We start from the raw sequence: 25,212 nt of genomic DNA on the forward strand, positions 1-25,212 counted from the left end.
TAATACCGAAATATTCCTTTGGTATTTGGATATAGAGAATGGAACTCACATATTTTCACTTTTTTTATTGACAGAAAGTATTATCTAAAATAAAATTGCAGCGGCAATCTGATAGTTCAATTTGCTTTTATTTATTGCGGTTGCCAGGAGTTCTCTCCCATTTATCTTAATGGTGTACAGTTTATCAACTGAACAGCTAGTAACTGAAGATCTAGGGTTCAATTCCTAGTGAGAGATGACTGGTGTGTCACAGTCCTTGTTCACAAATAATGTAACGACTCTACTGTGGTGAATGAAATGGTATCTGGCAGACAAGAAACAGTGACCACTTTTATTTTGTTTGTTAAGTTTCTTTACCTTATTCTAAAGCCCTTTCAAAAGCTAGAAAAGCATCGTCCTCGTTTGTCTGTAGTTATCACCATATCTAAATAGCAATTAGAATATCTGAGGATGTATTCCCGGCTTGATGCAGTTTTGATGATTCATGTTTCGTGCTGCAAAACAACAAATAATTTTTAATCTGATATAACCCGGGCTAATATGCTATGGGCAATAATTAACCACAACCTTAATTACACTTGACTCTTTCTCTACTCTCCACTCGTCGTCTACAAGGAATTTAAAATATCATGCTAGTGAATCACTGTAGCGCAGCAGTAAGCACAACCAGTAAGTCAGTGCAAGTTCTCGTGATGGACGGTATAGCGAGAGTACAACTGGAAAGAGGAGAATTGCTTTCTCAAGTATTTCTATCTGAAAACCGTGATATTTAATTTGGTGAAAGAACGAGAAAAGGATCAAAGTTTTGGTATTTACCTGACTGAAGCATAATGAATGCTTTAAAACTACAACACTCAGGGACATCTAGAAAACCTCATTTAAATATTTGCTGTTATTCAAATTTAGTTAACAAAACTTGTTAACACTGGAGAAAATTATGGCAAGATTATGTTGCAGGCACAAATTTTTGAAGTTTTCACATAGAATATTTTTTTTTATTGTGATCTTGTGTCTATAGGCAAACTTGCATGCTTAGAAATTAACAGTAAAGACATGAGAAGCTGCTATAGGACCATTAAGCTGAAACCGACAAGAAAGAACTGGAACACTATCAAAAGCAGCAATAAAAGGCGTTTGTGAAAGAAATGAATTCAGAAGGAAGGGAAGATTGATCTAGTTTTTTGATTCAAGAAATTTGTGCAAAATAGGGTCAAGTGCTAAGTTTCACTAATATCACCTTGGAAAAGCAGTAGCCAACTACAGCAAAAAATTTTCAATAAAAACTAATTTAGGAATATTTTAAAATGTAGAAAACAGCAAATCACATTTGAAAACGAACGAAAGGAGGCTCAGTCACAAGCAGACACAAGTGGCCCCAAGAGACATATAAAAAAAAAAAAAGGCTCCCGAAAGGCAGTGGCTTGATGCTTATAAGAATGGAAGTCGCAGAATGGAATTTCGTCTCTACACAATAATGCATTTCATTTATTTATTTCCTTATCACTTTCCATTTATGCTGGGCATTCTTCTTTGTTCAAGTAGGGTAAAATAAATGACATTTTCATCTATTTTATCTGTTAAATACTATGTTTCTTTTTAATTTTTTACTCTCTTAGATTCAATGATTTCTATTGGTTTTGTGTTATAGACTTGTGCAAAAGTACCGTTCCGAATTTTAAATAAGCAATGATGCATCTCCAGGATGGCATACTTTACTTTGCATAAATGCCTACGGGGAAAATAATATTATGAACATTTCAGATAAGAAGCGACCTTTGGGAACTAATAACGTTCGGAGATCTCACTGTATATTAAATTTTCATGCATATTCGAAAATGAGATAACTCATTTAGTTCATTTTTCAGTGTCGAGTATCGATGAAAATTTAAAACGTTTGAATCATATTTATGAAGGGCTCAGCGGCGGCCGAGCGGTAAAGTCGCTGAATACTTCGGTCCGAGGTTCGAATCCCGCGAACAGGCTGGCTACATGGGCGTTTTCGTGATTTTCCCCATGTGTAACGTGTATACGAGCCAGTTTCCCTTAGAAAGTCCTCCACGAAGGCATCCCTCCCCTTAGGCAGATAGCCCTCGAGGCTTTGCCATAATCACACATACACATACACACATATTTATGGAGAATGCACAAAACTAATTATATCTCCTTTTGGCAATGAATGACTTAAAGTTAATGATTGTTAAATCTCTAGATAATCCAATAAAAATATCAGTTACATATATAGATTTCAAGTATGAATTAAAGAATGCTTTATATTTAATTTATTGAAACACAATTAATGTTTTACTCTTTGGAAGTTTGCTTGTCATATAACATTTCGATATTATATCTGCATAACCATTCCAACTACAACTATAGTACATGCATATTTGACATTTCATTCAAAAACTTCCTTTTTTGTTATCAAAAAGTTTGTAGTTCAAAAATTCCTGGACAAGTATTTACGAAAATAAAGTTTGCAGTCACGTTTCCCCCTTACGAATTGTTAATTAAATATATTTGTATTTAATACAGTTAATTAATAAATTCTGAGTGATTAATTGTTCTTGTAATACAAATTCTGCTAATTTGTAAACTAACTAACCCTACATGATGTATACGTTGAACGATATTCATGTTGCACATTCTGTATGATATAAAGTTAAATTATGTGAATAAGTAAATAGCTATTAATATTACAAATTATATTAATTATCTTTCTTAATAATAATCTGTGGGTACATTAAAATATATTAATGTTAAAATAATAAAAACACCATCTTAAATATACTATTATACTTAAATATACTTTATGTTAAGTATACTAATTTTTAAGTTAATCGTAAAAATTTATTAGTGCTCACCCAATTTTAATTCATAAATAAACCTGGAAAAAATAAGAAGTTGAAATTTATATTAGATTGCAAAAACATTTTAATATTTTATTATTTTTCAGATAGCCATATATATGACCAATAAGAAAAAGCCAGGTGTTTTTACACAATCAGTTCCGATTACGTGCAGTTGGTTTTAAAACTTTTGTTACTTCGATTGCAGACAACTGATTACGCAACACATTTAAACAACGCAGCTGTGTTTCGCAAAATGAGCTTATGTACGATTATTTTACGTGTCTAAATTTTGTCTGGCACAAGAAGTGTTAGCAAGTGTATTCAAAAATACTTTTACCAAGCTTATTTCATTCGAGTAAACGGGCATATTTAAATATAAATAACTTGCCGACTTAAGATAGAATTATTTGTAATATCCAATAAGAGTTTTTAAATTATAAAACAGTTACGGTATTTTTCTGTTATAAATTGCTCGATATTCCGCAGCATCGGATACTACGATAGTAGAACTTGAAACCATACGTAATAGCACACTTAACAACAAACACTTAGTTTTGAACTTTCAAAAAACTTTTTCCTATGACTGTGCATTAAAATAACAACAATTAAGTTCTGATCATTAAAGCTAAGCAATTAAAACCATTCGTGAATAAAAGTTTAATTGTATAAAACAATTATAGGTATTCATCTGTTTAACGCCTTTCTAATAGGTAAACTTTTTCTTAATGTCTAAAACATCTACGAGATACATTTTAAAATAAATATTTGAAGGGAATATGTAAATCCAATGTTTTGTGTGTTAAATGGGAAAACACTAAATTCACACTTAAGATCTTTCTGGAATGTTTTCCTTTAAAGAACTGCAGTTTTTAATAAAATCTTCGGTAAGGCATTTGATCTATTTACTAAATAATCCACATATCCAAGCTGTTGACTGCTTCAGATACATATTTTACATTTTAAAAACTACACTTTATCCTTGAGTAACAGAAATCTCATAATGACGAACTGCTATTACGCTAGAATTATTTATCGAACTATTTGGGGCGAAGTGACTTTGAATACGCCGTCGTAATTATTTTCAGTAATTTAAAGAAAAACTCAATACCTATAATTATATTAAGCAAAAGTATGATTCTTTTACAAAACAATTATATTTCATTAGTTCATAAAATTGAAAAACAATCAGCATATGTTTGATTAATACTATAAAATTTTGAAACCAGTTTTGATACACATGAAAGGTAGTAAAGAGGAAGATCAAATAACTGTATTTCCAAAACCTGTTCGAACTCAAATGAAAACTGAATATATGCTGTTGAATTTTGAAAAATATTAAAATAAAATTACAATGGTTGTCCATATTTCATAGAAAAATTCTAAAACGAAATTACGGAACCCATTTTATTATTTCTTTGGGCACTTATTAACTTCTGAAGCGTGATAGAAAGTGAAAAGAAGTTCAGAAGTCACAATCTGAAGAGTTCCAAGTTTGGTTTATGTCTAGGAAGTGGTTAGGTCAGATCACTTTGTGGATGTCCTGATTTTACAAATAGTTAGGGACTAGTCTTTTGATAAAGTGATGCCCATTAAAAAGAAGAAAATCTAGTTACACAAATGAATTTAGGATCTCACTTATGTATTTCCGGGAGTTTAAAGAACCATTCCTAATGACATACAGTCTCAGCAGCCAAATGACATCCTTCTACGTGAATTTTTTTCAGTTGCGCCAAGAATAATTCCCGTGGCGAACTTCTTAACTTATAGCAACCTATTTTCCTTTCCTTTTTTTCAATGAAAACGAGCGGAAAAAGGGTCACGTTTATTACTTTCAAATAATTTTAACATTGTGCGTGGACCACATTTGGTGTTATTATCGCTTGTAACGAATATACCAAATTTCAAAGCCCGCCAATATGTAAATTCACGTATATCTTAGGAAATTGTGAATAAAAAACTCAACTTTTTTTCAGGTGTACCTAGAAATACATCTACTTTAAGATGATGTTAAAAATTTTATAGGTTATGTAATAAAAAACATTTTTTCGAAAAATTTATTTTTCTAAAAAAATATTTAAAAATATCATAAATAAATTACAAAAAAATGTGGGAATTATATTTGGATTAAGCCTAAATTTCGAATTCTGGAAGAAGGAATAAAGAAAGTTTAATAAAGAAAAGAGATATTAATAAAATATATCAAATTCAATGAACATGGAGAAGTTAAAATTTTGAGAGCTAATGTTTCAGAAACTACACGTGCGATTTTTACAAAACTTGACAGTTTGGCATAATTTAAGTCTTAACCGAAATATGGGAAAAATTGGCATGTCCGATTTTCTGTCAAAATACCTATATTAGAGCAATGCTATATATAAATCTAATACATATCCTAAATCGTGCTTTGGAGACATGAAAAACGCAATTTGAATTTCGTAAATCGGCCCAGTAGAACGGGAGATAATAACTGTCTCCCCTATTTTTTGCGCAGTGTACATATATATCTATAGCTATATAATAATGTATACATATGTACTTTATAATGTATATCTATATGTATTGCATAATGTGTAGTACATAGCATAAGATTTTAACTGTCGTGCTCTATAAAGAGATGATTTACAGTTTGTGGTTAGGCTTCGCAATAGCATCTTATCACTTATATCTTATTAAGAACTAGGAAACAAGTTCATCATTTCGCTTAGAATTATTTGTATTTGTACGAAACAGTGTTATAATAATAACAATAGGATTTTTTAAAAGGACAAATTAATTATTTTCCCTTTATTTCTTATTGTAATAGTTTGACTGGTGTGCGTCCAAGAATCTGGAACGGAGTAATGACGTATAACCGAAATAGTACTTATTTGTATGACTTTTTTTTTTTTTTTTTTTTTGTATTTGAAAAGTATGGCTAAACTTCTTATGAACGTTCATTCTGTTTTGGATACTGAGTCTAGCGCAGCCGCTGCGTCTTGATCTGAAGCTTAGGAATCATTTCCATAAAAAATTAAAATTGCTCATTTTCGAGAAAAATTATCTATTTAAATATATTAAAATAGAATAATCATCAGAATTCTACCTATATTTTTTACAGTTATTAAACTTGTATATAATATAATGAAGTGAATATTATATAATGAAGAATATAATATAATGAGAAAATAATATATATCTAAAATTAATAAAAGAAATTTAAACTTTTAGCCCACATGGACTGTTAGTCTCGAAACGGCATTTTGCGTTGGTTCACTAAGCGGCGTTTCACATTTTATTTTGTTGCCGCCAAATATTATCACTCTGTATCATATTTAAAGAAATTAAATAATGAAGTATCTGCATGAATGCATGTATGTTTCTAACATTGTGTAAAAGCGACGGTTTCCACAGCCAGCAAATTTTGAAGAACGTAATTTCCCACCCGATCATAGGCTTTTCGAAGGACGAATTTGTTTTATTGTTTATTTTATAATGTTGTCTTCTACGGGTTTGTGAATTTGGAGTGTTTGACGATAACACTTTATGAAGAATGAAAACCCAATTTATTAGCCAGTATTACTCAGGACAGCGCCAAAAATACGTTTATAGTTGTTGAAAAACTACGGAAAGCCAGCTGAAACAATCAGCAACACAGCCTTCAGGCTATCAGGCTGTAATAGTGAAGACAGCTTCACGACAAAATACTAAATACAGATTCCAAATCGATCGATTGCTCTCTGAGTTCAACACCCTCAAGATACTCTTTACGATAAAACTCACGATACACTGCTAGTCTGCGTACAAGCAGGGTTTATATAAATTTTGACTTGTCTTCGAGAATATTCGTTCCAGAAAACCGGTAAGAATTCGTTCCACAGAATGTGTTCGCTCCCATTATGGCATGTCGCCGATTATGTCGCAAAATGGGCGATTTCGCCCCAAATCTGGCAACCCTAAACCCGCTTTACGGGGAAGCAGCTGGACATTTCGTAACAATATTTTGTAAAACTTTAAAGAGTTTTTGATTAACAAATTCTACGATTTTAAAGAGAGCAAACAACACTGTACGGAAAAAAAGTATTTTTATCTCCAGCGTGCCAGACTACCTATTGGAAATTTTAAAGCTATGCTGTTTTTAAATAGTGTATATTGCTGTTGGATTTAATTTTATGTGATTTAATTGCGAAGAACATGGTATTTAATAAATAAAAGTAACATCAAAATGTTAAAAAAGTCCCTTTGGCGTAATATAAAGTCTGAAAGCTTTCAATTTTTTTAAAAATTTGTATAATATATCTAATTATTAGATTTTTTACTGTTAATCTCTGATTGGACAACTGATTCATTATAGGTACAAATATATAAATATATGGCTACTTATATCTTTAGCTCGCGTGAATTTAAATGAAAACCTGAGATGAAAACCAAAAACGGAAGCTCAAATGCATATATACTTTTTATAAATAAATGCAAGATTAAAAATATGTATAAATAAATAAATATAGATTCAAGCAAATATAATTTAATGGAATCTTTGATGCTTGCCATTGAATTGTTTTAGTAGTTTTAATAAAACCCTTTTGGATTGGATTGGATTATTTAATTAATGGCAAAGCACACGAGGGTTATCTGCCTAAAAGGAGGGATGCTTTCGTTGAGGACTTTTTAAGGAAACTGGCTCGTATACACGTTACACATGGGGAAAACCACGAAAACGCCCATGCAGGCAGCCCGTTCGCGGGATTCGAACCTCAGACCGAACTACCAGTGTTCAGCGTCTTTACCGCTGAACACTGGTACCGTTCGGCCGCTGGTGGGCTTAAAACCCTTTTGGAACAATACATTTTTAATGAACAAACGTTTACAGGTAATATTTTCGAAACTCTGAGTCAAATCAGACTGGTAAGTCAAATCAAAAATCAAAATCAAACTGGTAGAGATCAATAAGCACTCAAATTTTTTTTTTTTAAAATTTCTGACGTTGCAATTTCGTTACAGAAATTACAGATTTATTATTAGATTCGTTAAAGAATCGCGGCTTTGGGTTAATAAAGAAAAGGATACATATTAAACATATATTAAATATAAAATTCTATATTTTACAAAACATAGAGATCATGTGTATTGAATTATACCTGTCAAACCGTTTGAAAATAAGGATGTTTAATCGCTCACAAAATTACATTTATTGGTTGTGGTAATACCTCAACAGTTTCTATGTAGCAGTATATATAAGATAACAAATAGGTAACTCGACATCTGGTAAAAGTAGATAACAGTTTATTCCTTATCTTATGTAATTCGTCAGGAAGGCTGTGAATATTATTATTAAAGAGACATAAAAATCAAAATTATATAGCAACCAAACTTTAAAGCTGTTCGAAAAGTTCTTGGTAGATATGAACAAGTTTAAATAATTATAAATTTAATTTTTTGGTAGGACAAAGGGATATCCAAAATTTAAGGTGTTTCGCAGAAAATTAAAGTGAGACTTTTTATATTGACTAGCTATTTGCGAGGCCAGCATCCTAAAATACTTATAACAGAGCAAAAATATATAATGAGTTTAATGAGTCCAGCCATTGTAATATCATAAATATATTTGGTATTTCTAAGCATTCTAAATATGTCAAGATTTACATGTATTTTTATCTAAATAAATCAGATTAAAAATAGAAAAAAATATTATTAAGATATTATTTAAGAGCTATATTTGTTACTTATAAATTGCTTTATTTGTCAATTAAAAAAAAGCAGATTAAATTTGCTAATGGTGAATATTTTACGCTTTATCGAATGACAAAATGCTCAAGATTATTATTTTTTAAATTTTAGACTCTGACTACACGTTACGTTTAAATAGCCCAGTTTATTGATTAAAATTAAAAGATAAATATCTTACATTTCGCAGAATGGCAACAGTCGGGCTCGGCGGAAGATTAAATATTTTATTTCAAAGAGCGTTCCATTTCTTGCTTTCAAATCGCTGAGTTTGTTAATGAAAAGTTCATTAAATTCGTAAAAAATATTTAAAAAAATCAAAAACAAATTGGAAATTCAAAGTTTAGGCTTTGAGGTGCACATTCTTGGATGGAGTACTAAGTGTGTTTAAAATTTGGTGGCCCTAGTTGCTGTAGTTTTTTCACAGTCTGAGGCACATACGATCATACATATGTTCTATATTGAGTATAGAACACTATAACATAAGTCATATACAATAGGTGTAACTAAACATCATCACTGTGTAATTGAAAATTCAGGTTAATGCCAATATTGTATTGGGTAAATGTGTGAAATTCTCCACATCAGTAATATTTCTCAGAGTATTTAATGCAATATGACATCAATACAGTGTAAATCACATTCAAGAAACAAGTCAATATATATTAGCAAGTTGCATCGTGTAAAAAAAATAGCAAATTAAAGAATAGAGAATATTGGTCCAGTGTAAAAAATGTTTATTCATTGTGATAAAGAGATTAGGTTACAATACTGATAGAGTCATGATAATCACAATATTCATTACAATTATTAAGAGATGGCTGGTTAGCATACTTTGCAGAAGTACCGCTAGAAAAGGAAAAAAATCATATACCTATAACAAAATTACAAGTGGGGCCCCAAACCGTACGTGAGTAAAATGAACTATTCACACTGAAACCTTGAAATACAAGTAGAGGGTTGTCTGGCTCCAATTTTCTGTCCAAGGCAGCAATAGAAGTAGGAAGCATGTTTTTCAAATCAGACCGCCGCAGCTATTCTCCAACGTCTATCCGAAATTTCTTTTTCTCCGACTCTTCGTCCCAACTGCGCAGCAACTTTTGTACCTGGCGAGATCTTGAAATAATTGGCGAAGTATGATGATCGGAAGAACGCCAAGCACAGCAACCCCATATATAGAAATCTTCACGGGAAAGGGTTTCCCGACTACCAGCTTTTGGCGAACGACGCAGTTCAACAGTGCAGACCTCAAGGCCACTGCTCGATCAACCACCTCTCTGCTGAAACAAGGGGGGAACACTAGCCTCGACCGGGGTGCAACTCCACCAGAGCGAGCATCCTATCCGACGACTTTTCACTCCCCATAAACAAACTTCCCGTAGAACATCTCTCTTCTACGGGGAGTCAGAGCAAACAGAGATGTCAGACCAGATGTCAGAGCAAACAGAGTCCCATTTACGAAAAAACTCCAGATGGTGAAGAAATCAGCGCATGTGGTGAAACGCTTGGCAAAAGAATTTCGGGGTGCAGAAATCTCCAGATAAGGAATTCTGAGAAACGAATTCCCAGCCGGCAACTTTGGATGTGAAAATTTACAGAACCAGTGCATAGTTTTCAATACCAATAACCCGATTTAGTACAGTAAAAATTAAACTATTATTTAACAATTAAGTTCATTAAAATGTGAACACCATATAAATTCTTTTTTCAGGAGAACTTACATAAACACACTCATTATCCAGATTGAGTTTCATTTACAATTTATTGACCTTACCACCAGTCAGAAAATATGAATTCGATTAACTTTAATAGAAAGAGGGGTAAAAATTAAGTTACCTTAAGTTAAAAAAATTAAAAAATTAGCACACCAAAGGTGCAGCAAAAAACTTTAAAATAATTAAAGTTAAATGTTAACCAACCTTAAGAGTCAAAAACAACAAAATACAAAACCAAGAAACTTAAGTCCCTATACTCAAATTAAAATTAAACACATTCAACTCAAGGAAACGTTTAAAGCAACGAAACCTAAAGTTTACAAAAAGTTACAGTTTAAACTTACAACCAACTTTAAACAACTAGAGCAAAAATTAATAACTTCAATTACTGATCAAAACTGAATTAAGTAAGCAAAAACTTAAAGATTGAAAATAATAACAATTAATACATAACACATATATAGAGATTCAGAGCTTTGAATTTATGTGGCCACAGACCACTAGAAAAAAAATCTGATTTGTGAACATTTGAAACAGACTCTTCACATTTTAAATATTAATTAACCCTTAAATGCATGAATTTTTATTTTTATTTTTTAATTTATGTCAAAAATACATTAGAATTTATATCAAATAAATTAGGGAAAATGCTAGAAAAATCTAAACTAAGCTTTCATTTTAGTTTTTGAAAAAAATTATTTCTTTCTACATTATGCAAATATATATATATATACGTAATATTTTGGCAGTCGGGCACATAAGTGAAGCTTGGCAATCTGGTCACATCAGAATTCTGGACATTGTAGTGGCTAAGTGTAAGGCGGCATCCAATGATGACACAGAAGGATTTAAATTTACAGTTCCATATCTTTATTCAATTCAAACATTATTCTTTACTAAGATAAGATTAACTTTAAATATTATTACATCATATTATTCGAACAAAGGGAGGCAGATGAGAAGAGCAGCAGCATAGGTCTTAACAGCAGAAAAAGAAAGCGGTCTCTCTCTGACGCAAAATGGCGCGAATTCTTTAGTTATAGGAGCGATTACGTAATATGCTCGAATGTTCTCGAAAGTACTGGTCTAGGGGGAAGATCCTGAAATTGCGGAAAGTTAATTAGAGGTTGCTTGTTCGCATAGAGCAAAGCCATCGTGTTTTTTTATATTTTACATATATATGACAGGCAAATGTGTAATAAATCTTTTATATAATAACATATACCTTACAAACTTGTTCAAACAATTTTAAAACCTTGAATACATCAAAATAACAACAAATACAAAATCAAAAATTCGTAAACACAAATGCCGTAAACACCCTTTACTTCAACTCACAATAATGACCGTTACACCACACAGAAACTTTTAAAACTATATACGTAAACAGTATGTTTCAAATTGGTTACACTATGCAGTGTGCTGAAATTTGTGTTTTGATTTTAATTACGTGACTAAATATCAGTATGTTGACAAATGGCATCTACATGCATTTAAGGTTAAACGGCCTTGAAATCATTCTCAAAATGTATAACCATCCTTTGTATTTTCTGTAGTAAGCTGAGTAATGTCCATAGTTTCAGTATTACTAAGTTTTGCCAATATATTACCGGCAGGAAATTCTGGGAAGAAGTAATCTTCAGTTGTTTTGCGACTCGGCGAAACGAATTTGTTTGGGGTGATAGAGGTATTTTAGGTGCGACATTACAAGTATACATATCATCTGTAATCGCCCAGTTGACCGGGACACCTGCTTCTCAGTGTGTCAATGTCAGTCCTGTGCTTTTTGTTGCTCATTTTAAGTTCTTCAGTTTCCCTTTGCACATAGTTCTGGTAATTGCTTGGCATTGAAGTCATCATTTCTCATGGGGTTTCATAGAAGACGTAGGCCTCATCAAGTAAGAGAGAACACCCATTGCAGCATCATAATCCCTCACGCTTTTTAGATAGACGTTGTACTCAGAGATAGCAGAGATTCAGAGTTATAAGTAAGTCTTATTTGATAATGTGAGAGTCTTCTGTAAAATAACCTCTCCATTTTTCGGTGGTTTATAACGGGACTCAGATCGCACTTTGAATCTCATATACTTATTAACAACTTCCTATAGAGTACCTTGGAATGGATTAATGATAGAGTTGCTCATAAAATTTAAATACCGGCCACTCATAAAATTTAATTAACGGCCAACGACATATCACAGTACAGGAAATGTGTAATTTAAGCTAAAGGGTAGCCTGAGAAATTTTGAATGCCCTGTTATTTTTATGTTTTTATTAAATGTAAACTCTTCGTTCAAAATGTTTGAATACTTATATTTACTTCATTTCCCCTTTTTTCTTACTAAAACGCTTTCAGCAATTGTTTTTGTTTTCAAAACAAGCAAGTGTTATAGCATATATGAAGCAAAAATAAAATCTTTCTTCTAATATTTAGTAACTGATATTTGTAAATAAAACTGAAAAACACGTGTCCGAAAACAAATGTGAACCACTGTACGTGAAACTTATAATAACTAAATTTAGCTGTTAGACAAAGAGTTAGAGCATTCTCTTTAGAAGAAATGTGTGAATTGGTGTTGCTGGGGATAACATAGTTTGTGCTATAATTAAAGCATCTTTGAAATATATGGCGCAATGCCGCATTTCGAGAAAATAGCTTTGGAACAAAGAAACCTGGATTCTTTCCATCAGAAACTGATTCCTATAATGTCTCAACCACCTGATTTACCAGACGCATTCCTCTCTGACCTCGTTGTTCTCTTATATAAAGATGATTCCACGCAGTAATACTTTCAGACAACTTAAAGCTATTCAAAATAACGTAACGGCTTTTCTATGACAGTTACTGAAATAGGCATTCTTTGAATGCTTTGAGAAATGTCAGAAAAACTGAGAAAGTATATATGTGTCAATATGGGTACTATTTCGAAGGTGAGTGTACATATTATCATTCATGAATTATAATATTTCTTATTTCGAACAACACTGCCCTAGAAGCATTTTCCATGAATAATTCATGAATTAACATTGACATCTTTTGCCATCTGGCAAATTTCTTGAACCAGATTCAACGAAAGAAAATTTAACACGACGATATAAATATCGGCTTAGATTGATTATATGAAGATTTTTAGAAAATATGAGAAAGGAAATACTTATTAGAAATTAGAAACGTAAAACAAATTCAGAGAGGTAATTATTAAGGGGGCAAATTTCATCATTAAGTGCATGACGGCTTTTTTTTCCCGTTTTCTTTAGATTGCAATATATTTTCTTAGAAAATTTCTCGGTTAACATTTTTTACCATTCTTGTTTTAAAAGAGAGAGAGAGAGTTACAATCTGTGAAAATTCCATAAATCTTAAAAAAAAAAAAAAAAAAAAAAAAAAAAAAAAAAAAAAAAATGTGCTGTTTTCAAACATCCGCCAAAAGTTCTAACATTAAATTACAATTTTCATGCAAGTGTCATTAAAATTTTTTTTTTTTTTCTCTACTCGATGGTACAAGCAGCAAAATTCTTATATACTTAATTTGCGCATTGATATATGAGAAAAATCGTTTAATGATTAAATAAAAGTAATCTAAACAGTACGAGTACTCTACCCATAGGGAAACAGCATGAGTGAACTAAATAAAAGGTTAGAATAGTAGCAATAAAATGGAAAACAATGCGTATATCCTAAATGCCTAGAACTAAGAAAATCTTTCATAAATGATACAGATGCATATTATATAGGCCTATATATATATATATATATATATATATATATATATATGTTCAAAAATAAATAAATAAATAAAACAAAAAAATCTGAAAGATTGCAGATTTTATAATACGCACAAAAGGGCTTTTTTAACATTTTGTATGTTACCTTTATTTATAAAATATCATGTTCTTCGCACTTAAACCATAAAATTAAACTCTACAGTACTATTACAAAATAATTTCAAAAGAGCTTATCTTTAGAATTTCCGTTACACAGTCTTGCGCGCTGGAGATAAATGTGTTTTGTTTTTTCGTACACTGATTCCATTTCTCGCTTTGAAATCGTCAATTATGTCAATCAAAAATTCATTAAAGTTTTCTGAAATACGAAATGGATAATAAAAGAAATTCCAAATTCGGGCTTTCAGATGTCTATATTCGAGTGGAGGGCGATAATATTTGCTGGCAACAATTTGAATAGTTATACGCCGTTTATAGTGATTCAACGTAAAATGCTAAAACGAAATTAATAATCCTTTTGGGCTAATGCCCTTTGGGCTAAAAATAACATTTGCAAAAGAAGACTATTCAAATTCAATACAATAAAATAGTCTTAATTAGCAATCAATTTCCATAAAAATAGCAAATATTATTAATCAAATCAAAAGTATTAGATATATTTATATTGAAAGTCGAAATTTTCTAAAAAAATTTATATTATTTATTAAAGTAGTAAGATTTAAAAAAAATTATCATAAATTTATTAAAATGCAGCTTGTTAAATTACAGTTTCCACTTTAATCTGCATATTTAAACTGTTGTTTATCATGATAGGCTACACCTATGCCATTACGGCGGTATAGACAGGATATATTGACGGAATGAATTAGAAGTTCTTATCAAAAGCCTTACAATGTGTAATAATCTTGAATAGCTTGTTTAAAAATCTCTCTCTCTCTTATTAACAAAAAGGGTCAGTGAATAACTTAATTGATTAAGGTGGATTAAAACTATAAACCTTAAGATCACTGCAAATTACCGATTCACTTATTTACTTTTTCTTAAGATATTAAGTTTTCGTCTTCCACAGTAAGGTATAATCTTCCTAAAATGTTATTTTTTAACAGCTCTACCTGAAGTTCACTGGAAGCACTTTAAGTTCTCAGCGCACAAGTTAGGGTTAGCTTAGCCAGTTCTTTCATTAAATTTCGATCTCATAGGGTAGCATACTTGGCGCCAAAAACGGTGAAACTAAATGTATAAGTATAATAAAAATATCTAGATCAAAATTCTAACTTTAGTTTACAATAGTTCCTTAATTCTACATTTTAATTTGGTTATTTGTGTTTTGTCCAAAAAATAGTAATAGCTTATAATGAATCTCTATGTACCGTGTTATGCCAAAAATAATCCATGTCATATGATTCTTATATAATTATAAAGATACAGGCATTTGCACAATGCTTCAGCTAATGATAATTTCATAAATGAAAAATTAAACAACCAAAGTAAAAGTAAACCAAAACTAAATACTTCCGAAAGGTAATTTCATCTTGGACATGTCGTATTCTTGTAATTGCCTTCTGTACTACGAACATGTCACCACTTATCTCTTTTTCATCAATTGTATCTTCATAATGATGCACAAAAAGCCTAAATTTAATTTAAATTAGGCAAGCAGACTTTACTAATTTAACTTTGTGATTCAAATTAAAAATGTGCGTCGTGAGAAATAAACTATGTTCAATCGGCTTTGATAACTGCTATTATCTGTGTGCTTTAACGCTACTTTATGTTCCTGCCATCAACCTGTAAAACATCCCATGTATATATATATATATATATATATATATATATATATATATATAAATGCTTTGTAGTTTTGTAAATATTTCAAAAAGAAATTATTGTGAGATAAAAAACTGATTCTGATGATTCATGGTGTTTTATCTTAACATAAATGTAATTTAAATTCTTGAACTAAAAATGAAGAATGTTTTATCTTATATTTTTAAAGCAAAAAATACCTCACCTGCACAGTATTAAAAGTGTTTAGTTTTAAAATACTTCCCATAATAATAAAAGAATGGCTCGAACACATTATAAACTTCCATTTCTTCTGAAGAATTATTTTAAAAACAATTGTGTTTTGTAGTTTTGCAAATAATTTACCTTTCAGGAAAAAATTTATTGTGAGGTCATAAAATTGATTCCATAGTTATTTCGTGGTTGCACATCACAAATCTTACAATTTAAAGTTTTAAACTAAAAATTTAAAATATACTGTATTTTTAAAACAAAAAAATACTTTACACTTAACAATATTAAACGTGTTTAGCAGTATTAAAATATTTTACATTCTTATAAAGTGACTCAGAAACAGCCATAACTTTATTTAAGTTCTATTCTTTTGGCAGCAAACCAAGAAAACTTCTTCGGTTGGTAAAACAAAAAAAAAAAAAAATGTACTTAGTAGCACCGAAACAAAGGAACACAGCCAGAGATTGACGATCAGATAGTAGATCTCAGTCAACAAACACAAGACTGCGTGCAGGAAATAGTTCCGGTGATAAAAACAAAGACCCATTTAATCGCCGCAGTTTAGGAAACTCTTTTCAAGGTAATTCTTATAGAAGTAAGTTTTCTGTCAACGTCCACTTCCATTCCCTGCAAATACTAATTGGACCTGATTCTTAGAAGTGATTCGTGGGATTTCGGACGCCAGAAAACCAGGATTAAGGGCGTAATCGACACGAAACAGCGATTATATAGCAGTCTTAGGACAACATGTACTTGTAGTTTAACGACAGGTTCATAACTGCTGTTGATCCCAGGAACAGGAAGCAAGCAAAGAGAGATATTTTTACCGCGGCTTTTAGTGGAAAGTCTTGTCCTTAGATGAGCCAATTCTAAGTACGAATTATAAGGCATATAAATATTCTAGACAGGGCTTTAAAACTAGAAGTTACTTAGACTATTTGTTTACTTGTTTCTTTGAATAAATATCAGTGTTTGAATACAAATTGGTCATTCATTTTTGTCTATTATAATTTTTTTAAAGAAGAACCCCATGATTAAGACACAATAACACGCCGAATAAATACTAATTCAGAAGTCAAACAACAAAAATCAGCGTTAATTTACAAAATTTTCACAGGACTAGTTTCGATGGTTTTACCGAACCATCGAAACTAGTCCTGTGAAAATTTTGTAAATTAACGCTGATTTTTGTTGTTTGACTTCTGAATTAAGAACCCCATGGTAGAGCATTTATATAAATTTTAATTGAACTTGTTTTAAAATATGAGTAAAGCTAGACCAGGGATGGGCCAACTACGGCCCGCGGACCACTCTGGCCCGCCGCAAGGTTTTGTCCAGCCCGCGGATAGAATCTGAATTTCAGAGGCAAATTAAAAGAAATATATATTTATATATTATATATCCATCACATTTTCTACTTTGTTTAAGTATTTTTTTTCTTCCTTTTTTTTTCAAACGACTGATGATCTTTTTATTTTCTCTATTTTTGTTCTTCAAAACATAAACCGACGAAAATAGCAAGCACAGACAGCTTTCAATCGGTAAAGTATTAAAAGTGGAAGTTCTTTGTTAGCTATAGATTGGCGCTAACAAGGGTTATCTCTTTCTCGGGGAGCAGACATATGGGAATCCGATGTAGGTGAATTAGACCTCACATGTGGCAGAAGCTCTGGCCAGCGGCGTTTTCTTTTGGAACGAGTTCTTATATTATTGATTGCGTATGGAAAGAATGCTGACATATAGCATCATTGGGGATAATGGTGAAATTAATTAAAAGTATAGAGCGCTAGTGCTTGTTTGGGTTATTCGTAAAATATTTCAACCCCAAAATGGCTACTAAGCAACGTAAAGTTGATTCATAGTGCCGTACTTTTAATAATGAATGGACCTGGAAATATTTTTTTACAGTTGTAAAAGATGAACCAGTGTGTCTCAACTGCAGTGAAGCTGTAGCAGTCTTCAAAGAAATGTAACATTTCTCGTCATTTCACACCTAAGCATAAGAATTCCAATTAGGAAGCAATGTCTGAATATGAAAGAAAACAAAATGCAGAACGTCTTTGTAAAAAATTATCAGGCCAAACAATTTTTTTTTAAGAAGGCAAACAGTATCCAGATCTCAAGATTTTAGTGACATTAAAACAGAATTGGATAATTTTACCATACCTTTCAATGTGAATTGTGAAGCAGTGAGGTCAGATTTGCAGCTTGAATTAATTGAGTTACAATCTAACAATCATCTCGAACAGTTGTTTCTAAACATTCTAAAGTTGTTTCTAAAATTGTCTAAGTTACGAGTTTTACGAATCATTATCAAAAGCAAGATTCCCAAATTTAATATCTCACGCCCAGAAAATAAGTGCTATGATGGCTTCATCTTGTATATGAGAACAAGTGTTTTCAACTATGAACCTCAGAAAGAATTATTTAGAAGTAGACTCACAGATAAGCATTTAGCCTCGTTCCTTAGAATTAGTCACTTCGAACCTCAATATAAAGAAATATCACTTCGAACCTCAATATAAAGAACTTTTAAAAATGAAATCACAGTTTCATTCATCTCATTAACATATTTAAATATACTAATATATTATACTTGCATATTGTTTTAAAAATTTTTAAATAATTTATCTTGGCCCGCCAAATTTTTACTTCCTTGTACGAAATAAAAAGGAAGTATTGTAATCGCGAAAAGTTTCAGGCAGCATATTTCAACGAAAATATCCATTTTGACCGCTTTCGAATGCAATTTAACGATGTTTTTGCGTGATATCTGTACGTAAGGACGGAATAAAAGACTCTTTTCCTCCAAAAAAATTATAAAACTGCTTTAAAATGAATTCTGAAGAAAATTTTTCGTGGCGTCTGAACGAACGTATGTACGTACCTAGGAACGTATCTCGCATAACTCAAACACGAGTAACCTCAGAATGTTGAAATTTTGTATATAGGACTACTATAACATGTAGATGTGCACCTCGTATTTTGGTTGCAGTCGGCCGCGCCAAATGTATATAAATATATTTATATATATATCCACTCTGTTACCCGGCTCGGTGATCTCAATTTCTTTACTCTTATGTTTGTAAATTGTACATTTTTTGCTTTAAAATTGATTGAATTATGTTGTTCTTATCTTCCGGTTAAGGATTTTATGCCTTTAGTAAATTTGTATTCAATATTTTTAGAATTATCAACAATTTTAAAGTATTTTAAGTGCCGCTAAGCCTAATAATTTTTTTGATGGCGGCCATTGCTTGTTTACATTTGAAACAGCAGAGTAGTGGATTTGTTGTCAATCTAGAGAAACGTAGCTTCGCCACAACAAAAATAACGCCTTCATTTATAATTGCGAATTAAATCAATTAATTCTTTCTGAAATTTTTTCGAGAAAATGTGTGTTTAAGATTTACATTGTAATTTTTAATACAGATATTTTTAATTTTTATGTATTTTTGCCTCGTCGCGAAGTGAGAACTGATTTAATTGAATGAGAAATACTGAATCGTCTGTGAAAAACTGTCTCTTTTTTGTTTTGTTTTCTTAATTTCTTTTAAACATCGTTTTAGATTTATTATAGTATTTGAATAGAACATGTGGCAACGATTAGATAATTCTTTAAATGATATAAATTTTGTACATTCTGAGTTATAATATGAACGAAATATAATACTGTTAAGTGAACCTAGCGCCAGAGTGTCGCTATGGTAAACAAATAGAGTGAATTTTAAAGAATGCATTTATTCTATTGTGCTTTAGGCGCTGTCGCGGGAGTAGATTTAATTCAATCCAATAAGTTTAAACGAAATGCGTATAATTTAATATTCCCTACAAGGAAGTCATGTGGTGTACACATCAGATTTTTTTTCGATTTTTGGCCTGCGAACGAAAACGTTTGTCCATTCCTGAGCTAGTCTGTACATTCCACATCGATATCGTACATATTAGAAATGTTACAATTGTTTGAATATCTATCTGCATTTTAAGTGTAGTTAAAATGAAAATATTTTTATTGCTTAATATTGCTTTAAACTTTCCATACTCTTAGAGCACAAATGGTAATGAAAAATCCTCTTTAAAATTTTTACAAAGATTACCAATAACCTATGCACATTAAATACTTTTTTTTTTTTGGATTTCTTTGCTAAAAATTTAATTTTTTAATAAATGCTATAATTGGAAATTGCATAAAATGTCCGAGGAAGCTCATTTTTATACAAAGTATTAAAATAAAAAATCTGATGTGTACACCGCATGACTTCCTTGCACGGGATATTAAATTACACTCATTTTTATAGCATTTCATTTAAACTTATTAGATTGCATTAAATCTACTTCGTCGATAGCGCGTAAACCACAATAGAATAAATGCACGTTTTAAAAAGTCACTATATTTGTTTACCATAGAGACACTCTGACACTAGCTCCACTTGAGAGCGTTACATTTTGTCCGTATTATAACTCAGAATGCATATAAATTTATATCATTTGAAGAATTCTCTAATCGTTCGAATCGTTCTCTAATCGTTCTAATTTGAAGAATTCTCTAAATGTTCTATTCAAATACTATAATAAATCTAAAACGAATTATAAAAGAAATTAAGCAAGCAAAACAAAAAAGAAACAGTTCTTCACAGACGATTGAGTATTTCTCATTCAATTAATTCAGTTCTCACTTCGCGACAGGGCAAAAATACATAAAAACTCAAATTATCTGTATTAAAAATTACGAAGTAAATCTTAAACGCTTATTTCCTCGAAAAAATTCAAGAAAGGATTAAGCATGATTTAATTGGCAATAATAAATGAATGCGTTATCTTTGTTGTTGCGAAGCTAATTTCTCTAAATTGGCAACAAATCCACTAGTCTCCTGTATCAAATGTAAACCTCAATGGCCGCCATCAAATTAGGCTTAGCGGCACTTAAACAATTTTAAAATTGTTGATAATTCTAAAAATATTGCATACAGATTTACTAAAGGAATAAAACCCTTAACCGGAATATAAAAACAACATAATTCAATCATTTTTAAAGCAAAAAATGTACAATTTACAAACATATAAGAGTAAAGAAACTGAGATCACTGAGCCGGGTAACAGAGTGGATATATTTATAAATATATTTATATACGTTTAGTGCGGCCGACTGCAACCAAAATACGAGGTGCACATCTACATGTTATAGTAGTCTTATATACAAATTTCAATGTTCTGAGGCTACTCGTTTTTGAGTTATGCGAGATACGTACGTACGCACGCACGTACGTACATACGTCTGTAAAGACGCCACGAAAAAGTCTCTTCAGAATTCAATTTAAAGCAGTTTTTTAGTTTTTTTGGAGGAAAAGAGTCTTATTTTGTCCTTACGTACAGATATCACGCAAAATCATCGTTAAATTGCATTCGAAAGCGGTCACAGTGGATATTTTTGTTGAAATATGCTGCCTGAAGCTTTTCGCGATTACAATACTTCCTTTTTACTTCGTACAAGTATGTAAAAAGAAACTGAGCTCACTGAGTCGAGTAACGGAGTGAATATATATATACATATATTATTTATACACTTTTGGTGCGGCCGATTGCAACCAAAATACGAGGTGCACATCTACATGTTATAGCAGTCCTACATACAAAATGTCAACGTTTTGAAGCTGCTCGTGTATGAGTTATGCGAGATTCGTACGTACGCACAGACGCCACGAAAAATTCTCTTCCGAATTCATTTTAAATTAGTTTTATAATTTTTCGGGGAAAAGGAATCCTTTATTCTGTCCTTACTTGCGGATATCACGCAAAAACATCATTAAATTGCATTGGATAGTGGTCAAAATTGATATTTCGTTGAAATATGATACCCGAAAATTTTCGCGATTACGATACTTACTTTTTACTTCGTACAAGGAAGTAAAAGTGATCAAAGTAGAATAAAATTTAAGAAAGCAAAGCAATTAATGCTTTTAAACAACGAATTTAATAAAAAAAACCTATCCTGCTAAAAATAATATGTTTAGTGCTTTTGTTCATTTTTCATTTAAGAGCAGAAGTAAACTATGCTATATCTGGGGAAAATGTAAAGAAAGTAAAACAATAGTTAGTGACTAATTTACATTAAGGGGACTCATACACCTTAAACTCCTCATGATCTTCGAATATGTGACTATTGCAAGAATTGGAATATTTTATTTATTTTAAAAGCAATTACTTCCAACACTTTACAGCTGACTTAATGATACAGTTGCTTTGAAAACTAGTAACCAGAAAGTTTGTGTTGCCACAAATATTTTTGTAATTTAATCCTCTTTGTGACAAAATATATCGCCATATTTCCACCTTGCGCGCATGATATTTTAAAAATGGCTAATGGTACATACTTAAAATTTGATGAAATTCTTTATATGGGCATTCTTTTCTAACTGAACCAACAATATGATGAATATTTTAATATTGAAAAATTTTATGGACGAAAACATTACAAATTTTTTTAATAAAATACATTTTATAAACTCAACTCAAAATAAAAATTTAACATGAAATTTTTAGAATTTTAGGTTCACAGTAGTTTCCAGACGTTATAAAAGCTATATATTAAATATGGAATTAGGTTATGAAACAGAATGTTTTAAACTGTGCGTGCAAGTTGGAAACATGACGTAAAATGTTGTCACAAAGCGGATTAAATTATAAAAATATTTGTGGCAACACAAACTTTCTGATTACTATTTCCGAAAGCAGCTATATTATGTAGTCATCTGTTAAAAGTTGGTAGTAATTGCTTTTAAAATAAATATGTTTTCCCAATTCTTGCAACAGTCACCTATTCGAACATCTTATGGCTTTTAAGGTGTATGAGTCCCCTTAAATAAAATATTTATTGTGTAATCTCTTATCTTCAGATTGTAATTTAGCAGAGTAGTAGATTGTACATTTAAAAAATTAGAAAGTTAAACATTAATAAAATATGAAAGAACAGAATATCCATTTTTCAAATGCTGTATGATCTTCGTATCCATATTCCCTTTCAACATTAGAACGAGTTTTAAGCTAAACAATCACAACATGCCCAATAATTTAAAAATTATCCCTCAGAAGTTCAAGATAAAAGCAAAATCATACATTTAAAATGAACTTACATTTTAAAAATAAAAGCACTAAATTAATAAAAATGGAAGATATTTAAATCACAATTATGAGGAGGAAATTTAAATGAATTTTATATTATCATTTTGATATAAATCATTCCTCTACTACTTTTTATAAAATGACAAAAGAAAACTGTTTCACGTCTTTACACTTAAAGTTATAACTATAATATTAGTAATATATTAATATTATTGTTCTTGGAGATTTTGCATTGGATAAAACAGAATTAGTTATTTCATTTATGACTTTTATGAAGCTAGAAAAAGAATCGCTAAAAATTAAAATGTTAGTGCTGTTTTAAAAATATAGAGCCAGAAAACAACAAAATGAGCAGCATTTGTTTTGTAATTGCTCCTGAAGTTTATTTTACATTTTAAGGAATGTCTTACAGAAAGGGGTGAAAGTCATACACTGAAAAATGATCGAAGTCAGGAAATTTGTTCTCGAACATTATTGTGAATTTTACACGTGGAAGTTTGCAATATGTTTTTTAAATTTAATCCATCAAAGATTTGCAAATATTCAGGTCTTCAGAATATTTCTGTATGAGAATAAAGGTAGATTTGATAGCTGTCCTTGAAACACTTCTGAAAGTACACATTGATAAAACTGTGTGTCGTAAAAGCTCCTGAGGTCAATAAACACGGTAGCAACTTTTTCAAAGATTCTGGGCAATGAAACGAAATATTAATTTTATATTCTAAGGTATAATAATTTATTTATTTTTAAAATTTTAAAACTATTATAAAATTTTTGTAAGAAATCAAAACATTGAAAACTTAACTGATGCAAAAATTACCAACCATTTTAATTACAGCAATCACCAAAATGCAATCTTCATTTAATGCCGGTATCTAATGAAAGCGAATTTATTGAATTTTTGAAATGACATTGACCATAAAAATGTTGAGTTTTGAGCTTATTAAAATATTTAAAAGAGATTTTAAAAGTATGCCTCTATGGATTTAGTTAGAATTTCTTTCAGTATTTTTTCCATTGCGAATTCGAAATTATTAAGAGAACTATTTTCCGATAACAAAACGTTTTTCTTTTTTTTTTGTGTGTATGCAGTGAATTTTATTTTGTAGCAAAGTGTATTCGAATGCAGGTTCCAAGTAATATGATTGCAAATATCTATATTTCAAATGTGTTTAGAAATTTATGTCACTACTGACATGTACATGATTAGCCACTTGTCACAAATTTAGATAACAAAACAATATGAAGATAATACATTCGTTAACATTAAAAAGTTTTTAGTTTGTCCATTAGTGATTTTTCTGCGATTGAAGGTATGTAAATTAGCCGCAGGCAAAAGTCTACTTTTTGAAACACCACAGGTATAATCAACCATTATATTCTAAAGCATTCAAAATGATTATTTTTCCTAGTGATTTTCAAGAATTTCTTCGAAACAAAACTAAGTTAAAAATACAATATGAAAAGGATAGAATTCACAAATATAACAAAAGGTCGTCTACGATATCACGTGCTTCAATAATATCGTCAGAGCATTCAAGCGCAAAATTATTACACGACTCACAAGCCATTATTGGCCCACATATAGGTTTAATGTGAAATTGATTGCTTTCACGGTAATATGGGCAATATGATTACAGCAAGCAACATTAAGATGGCTCATATATAAATATACAAATAAATAAATTTAAACTTAAATGGTCGTAAGATGGAAAGACCGTTTCTTATCTGGATGATCTTCTGATCGAAACATTGTAATTTGTAAAAGTTTTAAGCATGCGAAAAGAGATAAATTTAAATAGTAAAAGTATTTGAGAATATATTGTATTTTCTTCTGATTTAAAATACTGCTTGTCTAAATTGCTTTTGAACCATGAGTCGAAGACGCACGGATCCAGTTTATCCGCAAGCACACGCAAGTTATAATGTACGAGAGATAGATATAGATATATTGGAAAGTTGCGCAAGTCGTACCACAGTTTAAGTCTTATCTTTTAAATAAGAGGCGTAGTATAACACCAACTGCGTCTTTTATGATAAAATGAGTTACTTCCTAGTCAACCATATTGTTTGACACATCGTGA

The 25,212-nt window shown here is 30.8% G+C and overlaps 1 long non-coding RNA gene across 2 annotated transcripts in view; it reads right to left on the minus strand.

Moving 5' to 3' along the window:
- The window catches only part of LOC118188837 (uncharacterized), a 32,080-nt gene extending 24,047 nt beyond the window's left edge, over positions 1–8,033 (minus strand). Inside the window, exon 1 of one of the 2 annotated variants that reach the window (XR_004758179.2) lies at positions 7,964–8,033. This is a non-coding gene — a long non-coding RNA (uncharacterized LOC118188837). Of the gene's footprint in view, positions 1–2,861; positions 2,926–7,963 lie in introns of those variants that run through there. The other variant, XR_004758178.2, reaches the window with a different exon arrangement.
- Between the last annotated feature and the right edge of the window lie 17,179 nt (positions 8,034–25,212).

The sequence above is a fragment of the Stegodyphus dumicola genome, chromosome 7 (genome assembly GCF_044657685.1).
Source record: "Stegodyphus dumicola isolate Sdum_Otavi_A_Nest chromosome 7, ASM4465768v1".
NCBI classification, from domain to species: Eukaryota; Metazoa; Arthropoda; class Arachnida; order Araneae; family Eresidae; genus Stegodyphus; species Stegodyphus dumicola.